The 14,488-nt window shown below is 41.3% G+C and overlaps 1 long non-coding RNA gene across 1 annotated transcript; it reads left to right on the top strand.

Moving 5' to 3' along the window:
• The first annotated feature begins 7,107 nt into the window (after nt 1–7,107).
• On the top strand, nt 7,108–12,539 carry LOC137183058 (uncharacterized). Its single transcript, XR_010928411.1, has 3 exons — nt 7,108–10,664; nt 12,030–12,105; nt 12,212–12,539. It is a non-coding gene; the product is annotated as an uncharacterized lncRNA (long non-coding RNA).
• Nucleotides 12,540–14,488: the final 1,949 nt, after the last annotated feature.

Raw genomic sequence — 14,488 nt, 5'->3', positions numbered from 1 at the left:
TTCTTTTGGAAAGTGAAGAATGTATTCCTCCAGTCTTTATCTCAAACATGGCGCAAAAAATTATCTTGAAAACAGTAAACAAATAACAAGAAACATGAATGGAGGATCTGCAGCCATGTGTGTCTTAGTGTTGTCTGCTCTAAGAATGGATAATGCGTAATTTCTCCTAGTAAGCAGACGCAAATGAGATTTATCATCTGTTGGTAGCTGTGCATGTGTCAGTGGAGGAGATTATTTGTCTCAAGAAGAAGGCAGAGCACTGAGAGGGCAGAAGCAAGAAGGGATATTGACTTGAACGTGTAGAAAATGTATAACTAACTGTGCAAAGATGAAAAAGGTGGATAAAACTGAATATTTGAATGATGTTGGGCATTACTCAACAACTGTGTTATACAGCTTAAATGAAATTAACATAATTTTAAATTAATTTTCTGTATTCAAATTCTATTTCTTTGTTAAGATTTTCCTCAGACACACATCCAGACACACACAACTTTGCTGAATCTTGAGTAAAAAGCTGCCAGCATAACTACATTATAATTTTCAAAGTGGGGTAACACTACACACATATGCCACTTCAACATAAACAGAAGAAGATGACTCTTGTTGCTACATTACAACATAAAAGTGGTATTAAATAAATAGATTTTTACGTTCAACAATAAATTTACAGCAAGCGACATACTAGTACATTATATTGTATATGTATATATATAGGTGTGATAGGTGGTTTGGATTTTTATTGTGTTGGGCTGCTGACATTTGTGGATTTTTTGCAGAGTTCATTGTTGACTTTGGCCATTTGTAACACCCACTATAGCAGAAGACATGAAAAAGTCCACAAAAAATTACAATAGTGTTGTAATGTTGGCATAATTGTTTTTTCAGGCAGACATTAATATTTCAAGTAAATCCAACTTGACATGAATGCATCATTGAAAAGGTTATTGTTGGCAGAGGAGGTGAGTAGTTAGTAGTCTAAAAATAAATCTCCCTTATGTTCACAATGCATGTCAGAAAATGATGCCTTATGAAGTACATTTTAAGTCAGTTCATTCAACTAATCATGTTTTTTTTTATTCTTCAGTTAAAATTAATGTGTCAGCTTTATGAGATTCAAATAGTCTTTTTGAGGATTCATTGAACAATATACCCTCGGAGTACACAATGTATATTACTCCAGACTTCAGACTATTTGAGACACAGCCTGTGGGCACAGGTGTCTTTAAAGCAGAGACAGCCCAATGTAAGCCACAAGAGGGCGCTCTGAACTCTTTTATGACCACATACTTTATGCATAACTCTGACCACGGGGTCATAGAACGGTTGTTAGACTTCTTGCTTTGATGCTGTATGTATTTTTATGTTCTCTGTTTGTTTTATCCATCTGTACAGCCAGTACCACAAGAAGAAATCCTCACAAACTGCACTGCTTCCACATACCTCACATTTTATTTGTTGCTTCTGCTTTGCATCAAGCTCAATTTACCTTCAGTTGTTTTACTTGATAATTTGTAAATGCCTTGTGTGACTAATCTCATCACTTAAGCTGGAAAGGATACAGCCAACAGCTGGAAAGCAGGTTAGGGTGAAAACAGCTTCCACGTGTGATAGCTGGGAAGGAGACACCTTTCAAGGAAAAGGGCATGTTTCACCCTGTGCACTTAAACTGTACTGTGGAAGTCCTTCTTTGTTCCTATGAAGTGCTTAGAGGTAGTCACCACCCCTGGCAAGGAAACCCAAACATTTAAATATGTGGAGCATGAGTTCTGCGGAAACCTGCAGGAGAAAAACACCAAACAAGACCAAGTATGTCCTCCTTTGTTTGCGCGTGTGCTGCTTTTTATCAAGGAGATCTGCAGTGACCTACAGTGACAAAACAATAAAACTTGCGTGTTTTTGACTCTGCTTGTAGCCAGTGTTTTTCCTGGCTGCTAAGGAAACAGATTGTACACTCACCTGAGACACGGTGCTTGAGGTGTGTTCAGTCCCTTAGTACAGCAGGAGAGGGCAAGCAGCTGATTATAACATGCACACAGTTGGACAAATAGCTTAAAAACACAACATTACATGTGGAGAGGGAAATATTAAAACACAGGGATAATGTGTGAGTGCTGACATTTCATCTCCCTCAGCAGACCAAACACACTGCCTGAACATAAGGGGCAGGAAACGGTCTTTAGTGATCATGTTGGGGCATGTTCTCTCTACTCCCAGCATGCCCATAGGTAGCACCGTGAGCTCCCCACATAATAACCACTTATTAGGCGTGACACAGTAAAAAGTTGATCTGTGTGTCTTAAACCTAACAAGAAGACATATTTAAGAGGTGTGGAACAGATTCCTGGATATGAACCAGATTCAGTCTCTGAAGTTTAAATTGACTGAACTTTGTATTGTTGGCTGCTGATATTGTTGAGTCACCATTAAATTGTGGTTGTTGGGAATATAAAAACAGAATACAACTACAAATCTATGTCAGTTTTTGAAGACATAAAGCTACAGGCAATCTTTATATTTAGTATATTATATACTGTATCCTTTGGGCACAAAAAGGAAAACAATAAAAAATTGAAATATAAAAACAGACGTGTTTTATATGTTTATGTTTTCAGTCAAACAGACTAATTTGTGGCTCATTACTGCATGCTGATGCCTTGCAAATACAAACTAGTATTTCTGGTATTTCCTTTATTCAGTGCTCAATATCTTAAATTCATTCTTAGTGCATTTTTGTTGATGTGCAGAAAAATGTTCCCTAACTTTTTTGTCTGACGTACCCCCACAGTCCTATCAGATGAACTACTCCACAATCTTTCCACATGCCCTCTGGCAGCTGCAGAAGTACCTCCGGGTGTACGATGCTCCTGGTTGTGAATCACGGATCTAAGATATACAACCTTGACACAACTTTGAATATGCACGATAAGATAAAAGCTGATTCTGGTAATATTCAGGGGATGTAAACTTTTGCTGGGCTCTTAACTCTTCACAGGTTAAAAACGACATGGAATCCTCCTGTCAAAGTAATAATTTAGTTCCTCAAAGCCATTTTAATGAGCAGGTGATGAATGTGACATGTGTAAATTATATGGAGGTTTTTTTAAAGGTAGAAGAGGAAGACCCCTGTGGGTCGTGTCTATGAGCTGCAGAGTTGAGTCTCTGTGGAGTCCAACAATGTCCGAAGAAGGATGTTTACAATGTCTGAGGCTCAAGAAGGGCCGGAGTAGGGTGAAGGGTAAAATGGCTAAGTGGCGTTGAAACAAAAGTCTTCCTGAAGGTTCGGACTCATGAGGATAACACGGACGATAAGACATGTCTATATGTTTATAGGAGTGGTCCCCCTGTACTCTGCTGTCAGCACAAAATGGATTTTAGGGAAGTGGACAGGAAGGAGGCGTGGCAGACTGTACGGCTGCTTGTGGCTATCAACTTCACTGGTGAACACCAGGGCAAGCTCGTGCACACCCAGCTGTCTGCTCGCGGACTGGCTCATTGCACACCAACAGAGCAAAACTGTTCCTGGAAACCCGCCCCTCTGGGAGAAACGCATTCCATGAATCTCCTGCTCGGTGCAGCTAAACGGCCGGGCCAGTGTACACATCTCTATTCTGCTCCTCAGTGAGCACATGCTGGCGTAAGGCATTTCCAAGATTGACCTGGGGCCCACACAAAGGTTAACAGGGAATCCATATGCTGCACTGGGGCTGTTAAACAGCAGCTCTCTTGACCTGCAGGAAGTTGCTGCAACCACTGACTCCATTTCACATCTGTTATACCGAACTGAACAGTGGCTCCTTCCTTTGATCAGAAGAGTTTCATAAACCTCCATGTTTGTGATTGCAGTGTCTGTGCCGTCAAGGCGGGAGGCCCATAAGCCTTTCCCAGGGAGCAGTGAAGGAGATCTTTCTCACTGGAGGAGGGGGGCGGTTTGTCCTACACTCAGCTGCGTAAACTTCCAGTTTCAACTTATCGTCCAACATCCAAACAACCAGATGTGGGATTCACACTCAAAAGCCTTTTAACCCAACACATCCCTGACTTTTTTAGGGACATGAATGTGATCAAAGAAAGACCCGATTTGCCCTCCAGTACCACTCTAGAGAAGCAAGATGGGAACAGACAGCTAGACAGACAAACAGCACAGAACTGCTGATCTACACTTTTTGCACCAGGAACCTAGTGCACATGATACAGTTGTCTTTGCGTCAGACCATGACCACAGTTGAATAAATGCTGTAAATAAACGTCAGAAACGGATGTAAACAAAAAAAAATCAATAGTCGTTGCTATGCTTGTTTGATTACCTCTGCAACCAAAGAGCTGCTGTGAGTGGGATTACTGAGCATTACAAACCAAAAACAGTCAATATTTTCAGTGCTTCATCCGAGCCGCAGGCTGTTTTTAATGCCATGCTAGCTCTGAATCCACAAAGATGTTTCTACGAATGGGTCATACGTAAAACATAGTGTTATCTGGCATGCGGAAGCCATAAGCTCTGACTATTCTTATCCGGTCTCAACTGCCAGTGCAGACATTTATACACTAAATACTTGGAATTACTAAAGCACATGGATGTGGGTTAGTGTGCTGAATCAGTGTAAAAGTATACAGTTCAAGATTTGTTTTTATCTCTGAATAAATTATTGAATAAAGTTTTTTGCAGTTATTAAAGCTCTTTTGATGTGTCCAAACCAAAAGCTGTGATAACCATTCATCACATGGCCACAAACTGATGTGGTTTAAGGCTCCAGTTAAACACTCATAAGAAAAACAAATTTAAAGTCTAAAGCTTCACTAGCCCTTACATGCCATTTCTATTACAGCCCACAATACAAAAGAGTTGGATGAAATGAACATCACACTAACAGTTTAGTCCTTCTTGGGGCCTTACTAATGATGGATTTAATTTGATTCTAACTATAATTATGTATAGCAGAACTCACGCAAATATTACCATTACTTTTGAATGTCCTCTGTACATTTCAAGTTGATAGTTTGACCTAAGGAAGGGAAATAGAGGGAGTGCCTAAAATGGAGAGGGTTCATCCTGTGGAGAACATGAGTGTGCTCAGTAGACTTATTGGCACTCTGGGCTTTAGATTTTGATGTATCTTATGTCCAAGTGACAGTTTTGATGATGCCACTAGATGAGGGGTCAGGGGGTCACCAAATACATCTTCTGGGGAGCATGAATATCCACTGCATGGAAATCCTGGCATACCTTTTGGAGATAACTTTAAGAGTAAAGGGGACATAACATGGTTTTTGTGATTTTCTGTCATCTATATACTGTTATGATGTCAGGTGTCTACATACATTAAACATGGTAAAAGTTCCAAAACATCAGGTGAACATATGTAAAAGTGCTCCCTGAGGCCGAGGCCTCTGTCTGGTCTGAAAACTCCATTTGCAAGGTTTCCTCTACTTCCTCTACTTCCTCATTGAAGTGACATCAGATCATTCGCACATGCCAACATACGGCCGTCCATTCTGTAGTCTTTGTTGCTAAGGTTGTTCCGTGAGTTGTTCACGTTGTCCACTCGCATATTTCCAATCAGATTTCAGGTCAAATATGTACAGATGTGTTTGAGAAGTTGACATTTAGAGTAACAAATGAGAAAAAAAAACTACTACTTCTGTTTTTTTTCTGTAGAATTACCAGTGAGAGCAGAGTGGGCTCCTCAGGAGGGGGGCCTTAAAGAGACAGGAGCTGAAACGGCCAGTTTCAGACAGAGGCTGGACTGAAGGGCTGCATAAAGAGCCAACATAAGATAAAGTAGGAGTTTTCTGAACTGTAAATCATTCAAAGATATTCCAGTAGAGCCCAAGAATATAAATCTAGACCTGGAAATGTGCGTATGTCTCCTTTAATAAGAGGAAGTTTTGACCTGAGGCTGGTGCTATACAAAAGGTCAAGGGGTCACCAAAGTCATTAGGAATAACTCTCTGGGTACACTGAATATTGATGCCAAATTTTATAGCAACCTGACCTGTTGTGTCAAAACATCTTGCCCTAGATCGAAGTCTTGTACCCGTCAACCAACATCCAAATTAAAAAGCCTCTCACAAAGATGTTCATATCACCCACCACAGATACACGAGGAACTGTGAAAATAAAATCCTAAACTTGCATTTTATCTACATAAAACATTAAGCCAGAATTCTGTTTTATAATCAATAGGGGAAAATTAACCAGTTACACTTAATCAATACCCCAAAGGTGCCCTATGCTGAGTGAGACACACTTGTCAACAGCTGAAATTGGTCTCATATACCTGGTTCTCATAGTAATCCATCAAATCTGCAGTTATAAATGTTAATAAGCTATTTATAAATGTATTTAAGTCTTTTTCTAGATGGGAAGTAGCCAAACAGTCTATTGGAGGGGTTTTCCTGATGAACTAAAGAGCTAAAAGAACAAAACAAGTTTGATTTACAGGAGGATTTTCCACATCCCGGCAACCCAAAAGTGTTTCTTACTTCTAACTGTGACATAGAAAAAAAACACCTATTTGTTAAAAGAAACTGCATTGTTGGTGTATCTGAGCTGGAGACGAAACAGTGAGGTTTTCATCTCCTCATTGATTGTCCAGGGTGTGTTACAGACCATAAAATCCCAAGTCAAAGCAAGTCGACAAGCACCTGTCTAATCCTGCTGATCATAGCAGCATTGTCATTATCTATGGGCTCTTGCCTGTGACTGTAATTAGAACTGCCTTGGATGATCTGAAACACAGATGGTGGTGGGAGACTAAGCAAACGGCAATAAGGTAATCGGTTGGGACTGCGGGAGCAGACAAATCTTTAAAGACCCAAGCTGACTGAGGCTAAACACTCTGATCATTGAATCTAGTTAGGACTTGAGCCTTTGTCTGTTTCTGCTGAGGTTTCAGATCTGCGCAAATCAAATCATTTCCTTTAATATCAAATTGTTTTCTCACACTTACAGGAAGTTTTGTTTGGCTGAGACAGAAGTTCACACAATACAAACACCTCCTGCAGAAAAGCATACCTTGATTATGCAGCACGTAGCACTTAAAACATAAAAAGGAATCATAAAATAAATAAATGATTTATTATAGTCAAAAATTAACAGTTCCCTGATCTTAAATAGTACATCGAACTAAGCTCACAATGACACACTCACTTTTTAAAGCTGACTTCATTCTTGACTGTTGCAACAGTTTCGAACAAACAATCTCAACTCAAGGTCCATTTATTCATTTGTTTCGGAGCTTTCAACTGTATCATGGTCCTCATCTGCAGATAGAGTTTGTTTCTGTTTCCAAGGTCACAGAATTAATCATCAAGCTCAAGTTTGCAGCCAGTGTTGATGTTAGATCCTAGAGGTGATCAAACTCATGCAAATTGTGAACATTTGTATTTCCCTGGCAATTAAGAAAACTCAATCTGCCGATGAGGATCATGTGATACAGTCAAAAAATAAGTGAACAATAAGCTGAGATTGTTTTTTGTCAACTTTATTATTTTACTTTCAGCACAGAGATATTGCAAAACTATGACTTCAGTTTTAACGATTCCACAGGATGTTTTCTTTGGCGGCTGAACACATGCATCATCCAGTGGTGAACGCCTCAACTCTTGTGCTTATGGGTGCAGGTGTGGAGAAGCCACGCAGTCACAGTATAAAAGAGATGAATTCGGAAAAATGTCAGGTTTAACTCAAGCACTACCCGTATGACTGGCTGAGACTCAACCCCAGTCAGTCACTTTTTTGCATACCAGTAACACTGTATGTAAATATTTACTGTAAGCCATTGCCAGAACACTTTTCCTCCAGTGCGCTTTGGGGGCTGCCTAAGTTGTTTTACTGTTGCTGACCTACATACAACATTGCCATGTCAGCCCTCAGAAATCCGCCAGCCCATAGATTCTCCAGACAGGAGACTCCCACTGAACATAGCAACAGAAACTCTCTTCCCACCTCTCTCTCTTTCCCTCTGGAGCTATGCGGGCCAGGCTCTGTAGCTCCAGCCTCACTTGGCTCCGGCATTGGGGGAAGGGACTGAGTTAACATATGGCTTATTGTGCATTGTAAGCTATGGCTTTCAGCTCATCAACAACACTGGCTCTCCTCCTGGTGCAAAAAAAAAAAATTGTTGGGGTGGAAAATTGCACTGCGCATTTTACATCTTATGCAGTGTTTGTTTTCTGAAATTTTGGCTCATTTTTGCTGTTTATGCATAAACGCAAATAAATCGCCCTTCAGTTTGACACTAAACTCCCCAAATGTGCACTGGCTGAGTTGTTGTCATCGAGGCTCAGCTCTCACCACCTTAATAACAACGTGTGTAACACTTACAAGTGGTAATCACATTGGCTGTGAGACTCGCAGACAGCTGGTGGAGAATGATGACTACCTGTTTTATAACCATGTTTGCTTTGGAGGAGAATGTGTTGCTGGCACAGTTTGTGGCTCCCTTGCGTGTCTAGCAAAGCGGTCCGCCACAGTTTGGTGACGCAAGGGGAGCTATTAATATCTCAGGAACGGGATGTTCTCGCTTCAGCATTGGGGTCATTCGAGGATAAACAATGTGTGTCCCCTGTAGACGGTGTCGTTAGGGGGTTGAGGGGGGGGGGAGCGCCACACAACGACCTGTGGCGAGAAGTTTTTAAGGGAGATGCTGCAACTTCTCACATTTCCTTTCAAAGCCCCCCCTTCTCCTCTCACCATGCGCGTCCCCCCGCGGTCAGCCTGGTTCGTGCACCGCTACAGTCTGTGTGGAGCCTCGCCCACATGTGAACCCGGTGACTTCTAGAGCGCACTCTGGCCGAAGCGGTGAAAACAGCCATGTGATGCAAGAGTACCTCTTTGGAAATCCTATGTTTTGAAATTCAACCTTGCTATTTTCCCTTTGAACTCTCTCTCTCTCTGCACCACATAACGATTTAAATGGGGAGTGTATGCGCTGCACCAAAATTACAGGCCCATCATAACGCATCATAACCGGGCACAATTGCAAGCAAGTTTGTTAATGCAATACTCGAGTTGAAGAAAAGATGGGGAATGTTTGCCTTAAACAGTAGAAAATGGCGGAAAATGGAAAAAGAAAGTACTCGCAAAGGTGGAATGAGGGCAAAAGTCATGTGATCATATGTTTATTTGTGTCACCAAGTGCTCAAATTGGCAGTCTATCATAAGTAGACTGCAGAGACCATATTAAAGCTTTCTCCCCAGAAGACCTTTAAGACCAAGGAGTTTTTATAGGATCATAACTTAAGTTGCCTTTGATTATCTGTCTACAGTAGCTACAGAAAGTTGGTTAACATTATTTATGTATTTTTCAGAATTTATTTTGTGGAGCAAAACAGTAAAGGAGGTCACAGCTGTTATCATACACCACATTTCAGTCATTTATCAAGCAAAAAGAGTCAAATATACTCTGATTTCTGCTTCTTCAATGCAAGGACTTGATTATTTTCTCTGCTTTATATTGAAGTAAACTCAATGTGGGGTTTGGACTTTGAAGACATCAGCTTTAGGTGTGGGTATTTTCTCACTATTTTCCAACAGATTTTATTAGTTAATCAAATAAATAATCTGGAGATTAATCAATTTAAAGAAAATATTGTTAGTTGCAGTCATAATAATTTACATGGAATCAATGTAGATATCATTGTGGCTTAATTTCAGTGTAATGTTGCAGCACTGTGTGAGGTCTTGCAAGTCTGCAAGTCTTTGCATTTGAGCATGGATGACGTGCCATATAAGTGCCCCCGTTGAATGGTCTTAGAAAAGAGACCCTCATCCTATAGCATCAGCACGACGAGTTAATGCAGCGCCTGCGGACTCACCACTCAGCTGAATGGTGGATTTCAGAGTCAGGTCCCCTCACCGGTGCCTGCGAGGCACATCCCTCTCCAGCCACTGCACTGATCAATGCATTATGAATAGGGTCACTACTGACCAGCAAATGGGTGCAAAAACAAAACTGTGTCCGCTTCATTTTGCTCTTTTGAGCTGCATTGTGTGAGGCGGACAAAGCCACCATGCTGTGATGTGAAGGAACAATGATGGCAGTAAACAGTAGTGGCTAAGCGTCAGCCCAGGGTCAAGTGAGTGACATCGATTTCAGCTCGTGATTATGAACTCAACTCTACATGCATGACAGTCGTCACGTTCACGTCATCCAACTGAGCACTCATCTTGAGGAGGCTGCCTCCTATCGAATTATGCAACAGACAATTCAACATGTTCTATCAATGAATGCTGGGCAGCACTCTGTTCTTTGTGGTGGCGTGCCGAGGAGGCAGCTTCGAGGCGGGGGAGGCAGGCAGGATTAACATACTGGTGAGAAAGGCTGCCTCTGTTGTGTGGCTGAACATGGACAGCCTGGAGGCACAGGCAGAGGGAGGATGATGACCAAACTGAACTCCATCTTCAACAACACCCCCCACCCTTCCGTGAACTGATGCACCGACCCCCTCTTACCTCCACCCCCTTCCTGCAAGGTGCCTCACAAAGCACCTTTGAGTGCTCACAATGCTTCCTCGTCTTCCCTGCAGTCTCAGTTTACTAGTTGTTGCAGATGAAGAAAGACACCTGCGTGGCACTGTCAATACAAACTGTCCTGGACTGCTTTTGTGGGATAATCTATGCCTCAGCTTGTATGTTTTCCCAACTGCACATATCTATGCAGGTCAGTGCTGCCTGATTGCACATTGAACGCCTGAACACTTTGTACAGTACGTACCTGAATATACAAGCTGTTTACACATGGTTTCCACAGGACTTCTGTGAACTGAACACATTTTTTGCACCTGTTTATGCAAATGTTTTATTTATAGCTATTGAAAGCCATATATGATTTAGTCATAGCTACTTTAATGAAAAGTTTAACATTTGGGGAAATATGCTTATTTGTTTTCTTGCTGGAAATTAGATGAAAAGATCGATACCACTCTCACATTTGTTCGTTAAATATAAAGCTACAGCCAGCAGTGGGTTAGTTTAAAGACAGGAAACAGCTAGCTTGGCTCTGTGCAAAGCTAACAAAATACACCTACCAACACCCCTAAAACTCAGTAATTCACAAATGATATCTCATTTGTTTAATCTGTCCAAAAAACTAATGACAAGTTGTGATTTTATAGGGGTTATGTGCAAGACCATTTCTTGGCTTGGACCAGTGACTTCTGGGAATCTCCGTTCACAGCAAGGCTCCAGGATAATATAATATATTAATAAGTGAGCTTTAGAGGTGCTGGTAGGCAGATTTGTTACATTTAGACAGAGCCAGACTAGCTGTTTCCCCCTATTTCCAGTCTTTATGCTAAACTAAGCCAAACAGCGACTGGCTGTAGCATCGTATCACTGTACCGACCTGAGAGTGGTATTAATCCTCTCATCTAACTTGTCTCTCTGCAAGAAAGCAAAAGAGTGTGTTTACCAAAATGTCAAACTTTTCCTTTAAAAATGGGGCTCCCTGATGGACCTCCTGATGGAAATCCAAAACTTTAGATTAAATCTATCAACAAACAGGACTTTTTGGATAGTAGCAATCAAGATTAAAAGGAAAAGTCCATGTCCAGAGCTTTGTAGTATGCTGGTTTTTTCTTGTAAATGTCAGAATAGGTGATATGCTTTACCCAAAAAAAGAACACCTTCTCTTTGGGCTAAAATCAAATGTCAAACAAAACCTTTTATAACCAAATAATCCATGATTGAAAAGCAAAACAGGGTGATTTTTAACAACAACCTGGAAAAGGAGCAGGGCCATGGGATCCTATTTGTACATGTGCTAGGTAATTATTTGGCTTTCATGGTGTCCTGAACAGTCAGTAATGTTATGACAGTACAGTCTTGGTGATAAGGACCCAGTGACACCAGTGCAGTTGTAACCAGTATATCCTGCTAGACAGCAGCCAGGCCACACTTTGTTACAATAACACGTAGTTTGGACTTGTTTACCCGTCTCAGCTACGCCTGACTGACTCATTTGACCTCATGTGATTACTGCGCTCATACATGCTGTACCTGATCTGGTGCTCTTTTCCCCTTTCAGTGAAAGGAACAAGGAACAATATTTCACCAATGAAAAGCCAGCACATGCAGCTCATTGTTGCAGAGAGGCTCAGGAAGTAGGTGTTAGATTTGATGCTCACTGCTGACTTACATGAACATGTTTACTCTTTATCAACTGTATGGCGTCTTCTGTCTGACTAATCCTCTTTTCTTCTTACACAGGTGGAATCGCAGCCTGTTTTGTCATCATTACTCACGGGGCACGATTGTTGGTGTGTCACGAAGGATGAGTCAGCTTTGCAGAACATCAACAAAAAAAGAGAGTACAGCATAGTATTTATAGGTGCCCACACTATATCCCCTCATGTCCTACATCATTCCTTACTATTCAAATAATTTCAGTTTATTTGAACTGTCAGTTTTTGTCTGTGATTTGGAAACCCTTCAGTCTGTATTGTTCTCCTATAAATCAACACCAACAGGGAACATGGCACTCCCAGAAAAAGACTGGCTTGATGCAATTTAACACCCTTAAGTGCTTTATTGCTTATGTTCTGATAAGAGTTGATTTGTTTTCATATCGGGAACTTTGACAAGTTGGAAGGCTCTTGCAACATCAGGATTAAAGGAAACGCAAATGAAAGTTCTTACTCAGTAAATGAGTAAACTGAGAAAACTTCACTCTCATAGACTAAATGTGTACCTCAACACATTTAGCGAATAAGAAAATGAGTCTGACTCATATTAGGTATGTTAAGTTATTGTGAAAGAAGGTTAAAAGTTGCTGTAACAACCATATGCTTCTCCACCTACAGTTAACAACAGCTTGGTGTCTGACACAATATTTTACCCAAATGTAGAGATGAAACTTAGGTCATAAGGCAGAGGTCACAGCCCTCCACTGAACATCAACACCTGCTGCAGAGAAGAGAGAACTCAGCCAACGATCTGAACCCACTTGTGGTGTTTCATGGTTTTATAGTTTTTTTTTCTTCTTCTTCTTCTCTCTGCCTTGAGAGCCCGGCCTTGACACATCAGCCAGTCAGATTGTTACAGTGGTCAGGCTGTCCCGTGCTTAAAGAGGATCTCTCCCATTACAAACAGAGTGTGAGGAGGCCAATCAAACCGCTGTTCCCGCCTGAGAACTTTATGTCAGTGCCAGACACTGCTGTTTGGACACTGTGCACTGGGGGTTGATGCTGGGATTTGGGAACGTACAAAAGGTCTCTTGAATCATCACATTGCTGCAGCTACAGAGAGAGACATTTCACTGTTTCCCTCTGAGTCAGATTTAAATGAAAAAAATGACAACTTCTACAGCTGCGTGTTACCTTTGGAGAGGTTCGGTTGTGTAAGCTGCAGCTGATTTCCTCTGTCTCTTTTGGCGTTCTTGTGCTTGACACCCAGCGGGAGTTGATAAACACTTGCAGTTTCTACACAGCGCTGGGAAATAACCCTGTGAAAGAGGAACTATACCCTCTTGCCGTGCTATCGTTAGAAAAGATCGTCAAAGCACCACATGAAACACAAGAACACCACGTTTTTGTGGTGAAAGAATATGTAAAATAATACAGCCAGATGGCCTTCTGAATGCCACATCGCCTTGCTCACACTGAACACTGGGAACTTTCTAGTGTGGGCTTTTGTGCACAGTGCTGAAAGTGTGCATTCATTCTCACAGGAGAGCATCAGCTGCTGCAGGAAAGCAGGTCTAATCCTGGACTGGTGGAGTGCACATTTATTCTTATTTTCAATAAATGTGTTTAAATGGACTGTTTTTGTTAGCTGGGCTCAGAGTTGGATACAAATGTAGAAGTCACTGAGAGAACATTATGTACAAAGTAGAATTTTGTTATGTTCCTAATCTGAAACAAATGCATCCTGAAAACTTTTTTGGTTAATTTGGGTGAACGGGGTAAACAGGGACATGGTCATTCAAGCGTGTCTTCGCTGCTAATCAATAGCATCAGCTGGTTTGTTTTCTGCCAGGACTTTGTAGCTGGTGACATGCTATTTTCCACACCCGACTGGCTTCTAAGTTGGAGATTTTAAAGTTGAAAAGTAATAAGAAATTGCCTTTTAATGGATTTAATTTCACTTGTCTGGAAATAGGTCCAGACTGACTAGCTGTAAGAAATAAATGGTTGTCTAATAATGACCCAAAGACCTTCATATCACACAGCTTTGTATCTTGACTCTTTCCTCCCTCCACAGTGGTGTCACTTGGCTCTTGTCTGCAGATAAACTGGAGAAGGTTGGCTGGAGTTCAACTGGCAGAGACCTCGGAGTTTCTCAGAGGAGGGTTTTTGGGGGTACATTGCTAGTTCACTGAAAGGAGGACGCCATCTTCCAAAAAATGTGCAAACTGTTGATGTTAGATTGAGCAGAACATTCAGGGGTGGAGGCCACACATTACATATCAGGCAGCTTTTGTCTTTTAATATCATAAAAAGCTAGCAATGCACTCTGGTAAGACTGCAATACAGTGAAAAGTTTAAT

The sequence above is a fragment of the Thunnus thynnus genome, chromosome 5 (genome assembly GCF_963924715.1).
Source record: "Thunnus thynnus chromosome 5, fThuThy2.1, whole genome shotgun sequence".
NCBI lineage: Eukaryota > Metazoa > Chordata > Actinopteri > Scombriformes > Scombridae > Thunnus > Thunnus thynnus.
Note: the sequence above shows the minus strand (reverse complement) of the source record. Positions and strands in the feature narration are given on the sequence as shown.